This window comes from Ruditapes philippinarum, unplaced genomic scaffold (genome assembly GCF_026571515.1).
Source record: "Ruditapes philippinarum isolate M1 unplaced genomic scaffold, ASM2657151v2 ctg1757_1_1_1_1, whole genome shotgun sequence".
NCBI lineage: Eukaryota > Metazoa > Mollusca > Bivalvia > Venerida > Veneridae > Ruditapes > Ruditapes philippinarum.
In genome coordinates, this window is record NW_026861419.1 from 84,628 (window position 1) to 96,632 (window position 12,005).

Below are 12,005 nucleotides of genomic sequence, written 5' to 3' on the forward strand. Positions count from 1 at the left end.
GTTTTTCACTGACTGACTCATTTACAGTATCTGTTGTATTATATGAGAATATAATAATAATGTATAGAATAGCCTGATCAATAGATATTAGCCTGAACTGGTCTTCTCCAGCTGGATATCCACTTTCCGTGATATCAGTTTTTTTTTCCTTTTTTTAATTAGGTAATATTCAAATAATTTTTCAATAGAAAAACACTCAAACTAATAAGTTTTATGTTAATAAATTTGAATGTATTCATAAATGTAGATATAGCTTAATTTTTTTTCATCTTATTTTACTTTATAATCTTTTGCAACTTGCATTTTACATTAAGGAACAAAACTTAAGTTTCAGTGAACTCATGACAACTTTAGAAGTATTTCTTGCTTGTCTTTATGTAATTTGTCATTTTTATTTTTTGTGCTATTTTAATATCAGTTTAAATTATTTCTATTTTACATTAAGGAACAAAACTTAAATTTAAGTGAACTCATGGCAACTTTAGAAGTATTTCTTGCTTGTCTTTATATAATTTGTCATTTTTTATTTTTTGTACTATAAAGAAAAAACAATCAGTGTCGGGAAACCTTACAACTAGAGAGGCAAGTTGAAGTTGACCTGGACTATTTGAAAAATCAATGAAAAACAGTTGTTTCTGGTGAGCGACTCAGGGCCATCATGACCCTCTTAATTTTTGTTTTTGTCTTGTTATTCATTTTAGTTATATTTTTTCAAGAAAACGGAAAATGTTGTTCTGTGTAGGATTGATTCAAAATTTTACTCTTTCACTTTTAAATGTTGAATTCTGCTTAAGCCGGTGCTAGGGGGCGTGGACGGTAACTTGCACTTTCCAATATCGTCCATGAACAGGCTCAATCAAACCGAGCCTGCAACATTTTCAATTTTGCCGTGTTGGGCTTTCTTTAGGGATTCTGTATTTATCTATTTTTAGGCTTCCAATGATCTAAGCTGTTACAAAAAGAAAATTATATCAAGCCTGGGAGAACTTTTCTCTATGACGAAGTGAGCGACGATTTGTTAAATATCAAACTATAAAATTCTGGAAACAAAGTGATCCCTCGGAAGCATCAATCACAAAAAAATAACATATAAGAATTGCAGAATCAGTTTGATTGAGTCTGTACATGAGAGATAATGAATAAATGCAACATCCCTCACGGCCCCAAGCACCGGCTTGAGCGGTACTCAATTCTCAACGCTTTATAGTGTTGGCATCAATGATTCCGAAGGACCAGAAAATATAACAACACTGAAGTGAAGTACGGGGCAACTTTTTACGGCTGCCACACGGCACTTGACACCTGCTGTTGTGAAGTACAAAATTCTGGAAACAAAGTGATCCCTCGGAAGCATCAATCACAACAAAATAACATAAGAATTGCAGACTCGGTTTGATTGAGTCTGTACATGAGGCATAATGAATAAATGCAACATCCCTCACGCCCCCTAGCACCGGCTTGAGCGGAACTCAATTCTCAACGCTTTATAGTGTTGGCATCAATGATCCCAAAGGACCATGAAAATGCTCTACACTTAGGATTTTTTGAAAAAGTGTTTTACAAATATATTAACCCGTTACAAGTCGTGTTGGACTTTCTTTAGGGATTCAGTTTTACTATATCTTAGTCTTTCGTGCAAAATAAACTACTCTTGTTTGTATATCGATTTTTTTTTTAAAGTAGTGGAGCCAAAGGGCAAGAGATGGAGCGAAAGGTCTGTCGTTGGGCGCAAGGCAATATTAAGTTGATTTTAAGAGCGTAATCTACGAATTTCTAAAAATAAATCTTTCAAAATAAAAATAGACGTACTAAACTGTGAAGCCGGAGAAATATGATAAGATATTAATTAATTTCTACTATAACTAGGTCTTTCAATTATGAATAATTTTAGTCCGTACACCGACTGAAAACTGCCTTTTCTATTACGTTCGTTTTGTTCATTGGCGTCCGCGCCGAAGCGCGGCGCTCTTATGGAATGAGATCAGATTTTGTGAAAGGGCGACAGCAACTTCTCGAGCCTTTTAGTCGGTCATAAAAAAAGCCGAAAATTCCGATCGGTATGAGGGTTCTTTAATAATAAATAAGAATGAAATGTCGCGATATGTTACAATGAATTTTCGCAATGCAAACATTTACAAATGAAATAACCTTTTCCGTCAATAAATCGCGCTCTTCGGGGTTTTTTATTTATCATTTTGTAGTACACAGTCGGTTATCATGTCATGGTATGTTATTGTTGTACATGTATCCTAGAATGATCAGTTGATGACCTAAATATTCCAAAAACCTATTTATAGATATATCTTTTTATCACTCCTATCGGTAAATGCCGGTCTCTCCCGGTCTATTTTGACCAGGATTTACTAGTGACCGGCGAATAGTACCACACGTTTATTGTCCGGTCTCTCCCGATTTTTGAGTAGATGTTTGATATCGTTACAATTGGAAAAAAACAACAATAGCATGTTTCATTTTATCTATATGAGATAAAAACAATAAATATGTACACGGATTTATATGTAATATAAATCCGTGATATGTACAATAATTGAGAAAAAGGTACATTTTTTATGGTATTAAAATGACATTATCAACTTTGAAACATTTTATTTAATTATTCAATTTGTTATCCGTGTTTAGTAAAGATGCCGAGGAATTATTCAAAGTTACAAATTAGATTTTATGAATTATTCAATTGATCGATAATTTAAAAAATGATAAAGAAAAATACAATGTACATGTACATGGTTTAAGAATAAACAATATTATATATTGAAAGATAAACCATAATTTACTGACTTTTTTCCAGTTAAGCTTTTACTTATAATCGTCGTCAATATGACAATTGAATTCTTAAAATTTATTTTACAATTTTAATAAAAAAGAGTAGTAAAAACTCAGTATTAAAATAGCACATAAAACACAAAAAAAGAATAAAAGAAAACAATATTCATAAAATTTGTATTTTTTTTAAATTAAAATTAATAGATATTACAATTATTGTATAATAAACAATTATGCTCAACATGATCAACATGGTAATATAACCAGTGTCATATTTTTACTAACTTAAAGTGTGAACAGATACCTTAAGGGGGTCTTCGCTAATAGCGATAACATGTACATAATAAGGGACAAATGTGTGGTACGTGTTGATCATGCGTTACACATATGGATTATAAATGATTGCATACATGTATATCCGTTGCTATTAATAACCACGATCATAAAGAAATAACAAGTAATATTCTAATCTCTAGCATGCCAATCAAAGTTCATAATGAACAATGTCTTTCGTCCGCTCATTCATAAGTGGTATACATTTCTGGTAGTTTATAAGAATATCTTGTCATCATATGTGTACTAGTTCATCTTCACTTGCTGCATTTCTTGCTTGGACGCCCTTTGATGCTTTGCATCAATGCTTTTCTTGTAGATACTTTGAATAAACGAACAATTTTTTACAGATATTTCTTTTAACTTATTTTTTTTTTAATTTATCAAGATTTGCACTGACAATATTAAGTGTTTGATTATAAAAGTGAACATTTCCATTTATACTTTGAGAGGAAAATGGTAAACTAAACAACAATGCTAAATAAGAAAGAAAGTGTCATGAAATATAAATGAAGCACTAATATAACCCCCTCCTTCCCCGGGTCTCGTATCCACCTCCCCTATACCCATTTACTTTGTGAGCCTGTAAAGCAGTCATTTATCGTTTTTCTTTGTTTTCCTTGTCGGTTTTTATGATTTCTTTTTATGTTTCATTTAATTAGTGATTGACCTGTCCGTGCTCCGCATTGCGCCCTGTCCTGTCTTTGCTTGGGGGCCATCTGGGCTCCTTGCGACTGGTTCTTGTTGCTGGGTCGCGTGGCGGTGGCGTTCATTGAACGCCGCCTTTCCTTGTTAATTTTGTTTATCATATTTCATATCATTAGAACAACTGACACTTTATCAACCATTTTCATATAGATTCCCCACCTTACAAAATGTTTTCTTTTTCATGAAAACGTGGCTTATATGAGGGATGTTGCACATATTCATTATCCCCATGTACAGACTCAATCAAACCGAGTCTGCAATTCTTGTTATTTTGTTGTGATTAATGCTTCCGAGGGATCACTTTGTTTCCAGAATTTTATATGTGTTTGACCTGAAAATGTACGTTCGAGCTATTAATTGAAGAAAGTCATAGTAAAATGACCTCGGTAGTAGTGATACATTTAATGTGTATTACATAATTTTGTCTCTGTCCTGCACCTTAAATATCTAACTTTTCAAAAAACATAGCATTTGGCGGGAACAATCGTGTTACATGTACCTGCTCGGAAACATTTGTTCGCGGTAGAACTGAAAATATTCGAATTTGTCGAATTTGCACGGACACACGTTTTTAAATGTACATGTACATAACCGTGTCAAAAATCATGATTGACATCGAATACGTGGCACCCTGCTTTACGCCATATAATTCAATGATCGGGCCTCATCCAAATTTGGAACATAAATATTGAAATCTATACGGCAACCATAGGTGACACCTTAGCGATTACATTTATCACGCTTTAGTCGTTGAAAGGATATCACGTTTTATTAGTTGTCTTTAAAAGGTGTATATATCTCAGTCTCAACAATTGATCATGTTTATTTTAACTTCTAAAGCTTTTATATATATGTATAAAAATTCATAGACCACGCTCCTCCCAATATGCCAAATTAATATCGCCTTGCGCTCAACATCGAACCTTTCGCTCCATCTCTTGCCCTTTGGCTCCACTACTTTCAAAAAATATCGATTAACAAATTTAAGAAATCCTTCAGCAGTAATTTAAGTTGCTTGAAGGACAAGTTCTTATTACGGGTTGATATTTTCCTAATACACGTTTTAAAGAAATCCGAAGGGTATGGTATTTTAATGGTTGGGAAGTTCAATATTCCACAAATCTTGTTCGCTTCGTCAGGGAGAAATGTTCTCCCGGGCTAAATATAATTTTGTTTTTGTAACAGCTTAGATTGGAAGCCTAAATCAATCCCACACGGAACTACATTTTCTGTTTTTCGAAAAAAAAACAATTTAAATGAATAACAAGACAAAAACATAAACAACGATTACAATTATCCGTTTAAATCGGCCTTCCGCTCTATCTCGGAAATGCCTTTCGCTCGTTTTAACGTACACCACAATTTTGAAGTGGAGCGACAGATTGCCAGGCGTGTTAAATGTAGTTTATATGGTATGTTTTAAAATGCAACATTTTTTCTACCACGTTCTTTACAGTCCAGTCTATTTTGTGTGTAAACCAGGAACGGAAGTAGGCCTTACCCATTCTCGAAAAAAAAGTTCCTTAACATCTTCATTTGCCACATATGTCCATTTCAAGTCATTAACATTACGACCTGTTATATTCTAAGTGTATTTATTTTAAATATGTTCCTTAAGTGTCCGTGTCTTTGATTACTCTATACGTTTTTATTCTGATGTACCTCATTTGAAAGGTTTCAAGAAGTACAACACCCGTTTTACACTGGTAAATACAACTTTCTGCCTTATATGGTTTGATTTTATATAGCACTCATTTAAATATTTGATCTCACTTCGGTTCAGTCCGTATTAAACTTACGATAATTAATATCTTGTATATAGCTAATGTTTGGAAAAGTGACATAAGCTTATAGAGGATATAGGTTAACAAGCACAAGTAATAACAAGTAGAGATTAAGTAAATGATTGTTTTATCATAAATATAAGAAAATCAGTTTAATGGTTCAAGTATAAAGAAAAGAGAAACAATGTGTTGAGTAAGGTTTGCCACCGAGGCTTGTAAGACAAGTGATACCTGTAATTCTACTGTTGTAGAATACGTTGAAGTCCGTATGAGTTAATAGTTCAGAATCCGACAATTACCGACAAATAAATAACGATCATCGAATATTTGCAAAGTGACTATGAAAATATATATATTTAATTATTGCATGATACAATACAATTCTACTGTAAAAGTGTTGTCCATCATTATTATGCGTTATCAAAAACAATTTTATAATTTAGTTGAAATCAATACATGTATTCCAATCGTTACATACATTAATTAACGCTTTATTGCCTTTCAGTGCAATATACTATCAACAAAAGGCTAGTTTATTAGTTTTTATCTATGTATCTATCTTAAACGATTCCGGACCCCTACCGTCATACCGTTTTGGAAACCTGCGCGACGGAAACCGACGGAATATAACAAAATCAAGGATTAACAATATATATTTCAATAATGTGCCTCGTAAGCATAAAACTATTTTGTGATGTTCAATCTAAATTAAACTATTAAGCGTTCGTGTCAAAAATTTGACAGAAAGGGCCAAGTTTAACCCTTTACCAGGAAACGTTTTTGAAAATCTATTTTAAATGTGTAAAATATGACTATACAGGTTTTTCTAATGATATAAAATATGAAACTGATAAATGAAAAATAACTTTGTAATTATTTATACAAAATCTTACAATGATTTGCATCTTATCAGCCGCCATACATTTTGCAAACCATTAACAAGATATCTGTATGTCTCATCAGCAATATGTTACTATTAATAGATTTTATAACAATAACATACAACGTGTAGTCACATGCTTCTTACAAAGGACAGAGAGAAATTGTTTATAATTAGATAAAATAATGAAATATAATAGGTCTCATAAAATATAAACAACCAAATAATTGAAAAGTGTCATTTAAAATATCATTCATGATTTATATATCATAAAATTGCAACGCTTGACACATAGATAAAAGTAAAAGTATCCCTCAATTCAATGACTGATCCTTAGGGATACACTATTGATTCATTTTATGAAAATTGAAATGTCTCTGTTTAAGATGTCAATATGTGTAATATTTCATTTCATTGAGCAAAGTTATCACATGTTTGAATTTTTGAGATTACTGAAAACTAATTGTAAGCTTTAATTGTTCAATAACTGATATGCTTTTATTTTCAGATTTTAAGGACTTCTATTACCATAGGTAATATATTAAACTTTTACAAATTTCTACCGGCGACTAAAAGTACTTCGTCATGACAACCTATGCTACACATAAAACATCAATCTTAAAGAAACATAAAATTCTTTATGTTAAAATAAGTACACTCTGAAAAAAAACGAATATTAAATGTCGCCTGATTTAACGAATACCGCAGATAACAAAAGACATGAAAATCGAATGAATAAACATTTGTGGCCTGCTAGGGTTGCGAATGATAGAATTTACGATATACGAATATTTCCTAAAAGTAAAAACTCAAAATAGTAAACTAAAACTTATCTTAACCAACACCTGTTTAAATTGGTCAATGTCAGGCAGGGTAAGAATATTTCTAGGAAGCTCTTTCTAAAGTGGGAGAAAATGAGAAGTAATGGTACCCTGACTTGTATTTGCATGTATGATTTCATTTCGTGCATGTTTGTAAATTGTTTCGTTTTGTTTAATTGTTTGTTTGTTTGGGGCGTTCGTGGCCGAGAAGTAAAAGTCGTTGACATTAAACCACTTGCCTCTCACCGCTGTGGATTCAAATACCGACAGTGACTTTGGAATCTTCATATGAGGAAGCTATCCAGGTAGCTTACAGAACGTCGGTGGTTCTTTCCGCTCAGGTGCCCGTTCTTGCCTGAAATAATGCATGAAAGGGCATCTGTGGTCTTTTTCCACCAGTAAAGCTGGAACTCGCCATATGACCATATTGTGTTGGTGTGACGTACAACCCAATCAAATAAAAAAAACAAAATTGTTTATTTGTTTGTTAAATTCTTTTTCTAAAGTACATCTGCGGATGTCTTTAAATTCAAATTTTCACCATTTTTCGTGTTTAAATGTTGAATTCTGCTTAAGCCGGTGCTAGGGGACGTGGACGGTAACTTGCACTTTCCAGTACCGTCCATGAACAGGCTCAATCAAACCGAGCCTGCAACATTTTCAATTTTGTCGTGTTGGGCTTTCTTTAGGAATTCTGTATTTCTCTATTTTATACTAATGCATGTTTAGTTTTGTAGATGTAGTACTTGATTTTTTTTTCGGGAGGAACTGTTACATGAAGGATGTAGTTCGTATGATAACTTGTCAGGAGTTCTTGTGATAACTGTCACAGAGTTCGTCAGAAAACTTTTGTATATATTCTATAAACACTCGTCAAACGTTTTAATACTCATCTTGAACAAAGTAAAATTTAGGTGCTAAATTAAACTTTAATGATTCAGCTTGCCTTGCATCTTGTATTATTGTCAAAAACTAATTTATAGTGCATTTTCATCGCCTCTTGTTTCAAATCTTGTAGTTTTGAGTAAAATTTCCAAATTATTTGCCAATTTGCACGTATTGACCTGTTTATTTCTAGTATTCATTCTTGCCATACATAATTACCTAAATATAATGCAAGATTACAAACATAAAGTCCCGACTAACAATTTTATGCCCGATTTTCCAAATGTCCTGAGTTCTTACACCTTGTACTCAGATTCACATGTTTAAAGCAACCATATTTCTTAAGCAGACAATATATAGGAGTGCTTTCATTTCTTGTATTTGGCAAATAATGCGTAAGGTAAGCTTAATAATTTAAGTTAAATTTAGCATCTAAAACTCACTCTTCAAAGATGATAATTGACATTTTTGACGAGTGTTTTTGTTCTATTTACAAAAGTTTTCCGACGAACTCCGTAATCACAAGAACTCCTGACAAGTTATTATCATAAAAAATCCAACCCCCGTGTAACAGTTCCTTCCCCGTGTTAATGTTTGTTTAAAAACAAACAACTAAAAAGCATGTGAACCTACAGGATCCGGTTTTTGTTATTTTGGCAAAGTCACCAAGTTTTCATACGAGGCTGACAAGTTTGTGGATTAATGTAACCCTAGAATATACCTCAAAATCATTTCAGTATCTGTGGCTCCATATGTACCCATATTTTTTAGCAAAAATAATCATTTTTCTAAGCAGAAATTCAGGAAGGGTCCAACTTACTGAATCATTTTGTAAAAAAATATATAAGAAGGTATGCGAGGCATAATCGGCAAAAAGTCATACCGAGGTATTTAAAGGAGTTTACCAGTTCACTTATTTGACCAACATTTAATTTCATGCCCCATTTTGATCAGTAATTCATGACATCTCTGACCATAGACTGCAGATTGTTTGTGATGTAGCGAATAAAGCATAGTCATTCGTATAGTAAAATACTATTGATATTAAAAAAGTTTGATGTCATCAATTGATATGACATCATCTAAATCACTGTGAATGTTTTATGTGATGTAGTTTAGGAAAAACATAAATAAAATATACGAGCGTTGGTCTCCCTGTTTTAATCCCATGCCAGGAGATAGAAAGTCTAAGACTTCTGACTAAAGCGGCCTTCAGCTGTTTTTAGATAAATCGTTTTATATAATTGACAAATCAAAAGAATAACTTTGGACCGTAGCGCCATAACAAATCAATTTTTCACTTATTTTTCCCTTTACAAATAGGGGAAAAAATTTTAAAAAAGGGAAATTTTTCAAAACCAAATTAAAGAATTTTTTAAAGCCCCAAAACCCCCCAACGCCTTTTCCTGGAACAAGGTTAACAAAAAGGGACACAAAAAGGGCGGCGTGGGAAAGCCAGCGGGCCCCAAAGGGAATCAGCGGGACCTTCCTAAAAAAGGAAAAGGGCCTAAACCCCCCAAGGGAGGGACCAAACCAAACAGGAACCGGGCCCCGGGGGGAAAAAAGTAAGTTTTGGGAAAATTTTACCCCCCAAACAACACACAAGGAGCTGGGTTTAAAAAGGGGAACCAAAACCCAAAACCCCCTTCCAACACAAAAGGGGGGCCCGGAAGGGAAACAACAAAGGGGGGTGGGGGAGGGGGGTCCCCGGGGGTTCCCAAAAAAGACAAAACCCCCCCAAAGGGGGGGTCCCCCCGGGGAAAGGGCCATTTTTTTTTTTTTTTTTGTTTCTTTTTTTTATTTTTTTCAATTTTTTTTTTTTCCCGAATTTTTCAACCCTAATTAAATTAGGAAGAGTGTTTCAAATAAGGGAAGTTCCTATTGGTAACACAGGAAACTGGGACAAGGCATCAGTAACCTCGTTAAAAATGGTAAAAGCATTTAATAATGTTACATTTTATATAACAAAATGCCTTTCTCAATAAATAGTATATGAAAACTTTGGATCTATTTTTGACGTAGATCTTTTCCCATATAAAACCCCAAAAAAAAATTAAAACGGGCCCTTAACAATTCTTTTTTCGATCGGGAATAATTTTACCCCCGGGATTAAAAATACTGGACAATAGAGGCCTAAGGCTTATGCATGGGACTTCTTCGGTTATGAACATTTAGTTACAAATAAATTGTAAAGTATGACAGGATGTTGGAAAACTTTCTAAGACCCAATGCATCTTTTAGGGTCTGCCATAACGTGATAATTCATATTAGGTTCAGCATCAAATGAATTTGTAATAGACTTCTGTAAGTAAATACTGTTGTTGTTTACTATAGTACTTGGATAGCTTAACGCTCAAGCAAATAAAGGTAAGTATTTATTTTCTAAACAATATTTCCACTAGTTGTACCTTAGAAGATAGTAATTCTGTTACAGGCAAATTACTAAAATAACCATTATAGATCAGGTAAGACTGCTGTGAAGCTTTAGAGCTATCTGAGCTTTGGAGTAACTTCTCAAGCTTTTTAACAGTTGAGAAGAAGATGCCAAATGAACGACAGTCACCCCCCTATTTATAAACTTTTGGGACGCTACATAAAGGAGTGCTCCAGCCAAATGAAAATCCCGGCTTAAGAACTAGGTCTCCCAAGTGATCAAGTCCCCTTTAACAAATATTTAACCCCAAATATACGCAATAAACAGATAAAAGTTCTAACAGGACATTAAGTGCACATATATGGCTTAATTGAAAAGCCACAATAAACATATCTGAAATAACATTTAAAAATACATATTAACAAAAAGCCGGGTCCAAAATACTCGAGCGTAAGTAATTATAAGCAGAACGTATTCTATTAATTACGCAGATAAAATACCAGTTCTCCACTTAATAAAATATTGATAATGACAGAAAATTCATTCCCGCTCAAATCAGGCTTTTACCAATAATTTTTAACATAAATAAGAAAAATCTCCTGAAAGTTTAAATATAAACAAATTATACATTCATAAAAAGCCAGACTGAAATACAAATAAAAGTGTTTCCAAAAAATAAAGAAAAACAAGAAAACAACAAGGAAAGGGGCGTTCAATGAACGCAACCCCCATTTGACCCAGCAACAAAGGGAACCAACGGCAAGGAGCCCCAGGGGGACCCCAAACATTTAAAAGGACACGGGCCACGCACGTGTTAATCATTAAATGATAAATAATTTAAAACTGATTGGGGAATTCAAAGAAAAATAATAAATAGGGCCACAAAGGGGGGAAGGGGACAAGAACACCGGTTGGGGAAAGGGGGGGGGGCTTAATCAAAGAAATAAAAACTAGAGGCAATGGGGAAGATACTTACCCTTAGACCGTAGAAACAACAAGGGACAAAGCAAAAGTGTCCACCAAAACAGTATGAAACAAATATAAAAGTTCTGTGTCCGCCATTTTTTAAACATGGAAATGACCAGAAAAAAGCCCCTCTGAATCTTCCCATAATTCGAGATATTCACTTTGTGATAAATTATATGTAAACTGTAAATGTTCCAAATTATTAGATATTCATCAGGAAATAAATTAGGGTCATCTGACCATTTTGTTGGGCGAGAGTTATCTATCCTAAATGTGATACCTTCTTAAAAAGAACTGTTCAACAATGCTGATATTCAAGTTTTTACGTTGTGTTTCGTGGAATAAAGTCCATTTGTTAAAAGGTAACACTATTGATAATTGTTATACATTTTTAAGTAAGTAAGAACAGGGTTCATGATTTATAGAATTATATATGCACATGGTGATAATCTGTTGAAAGGTATTTAAAC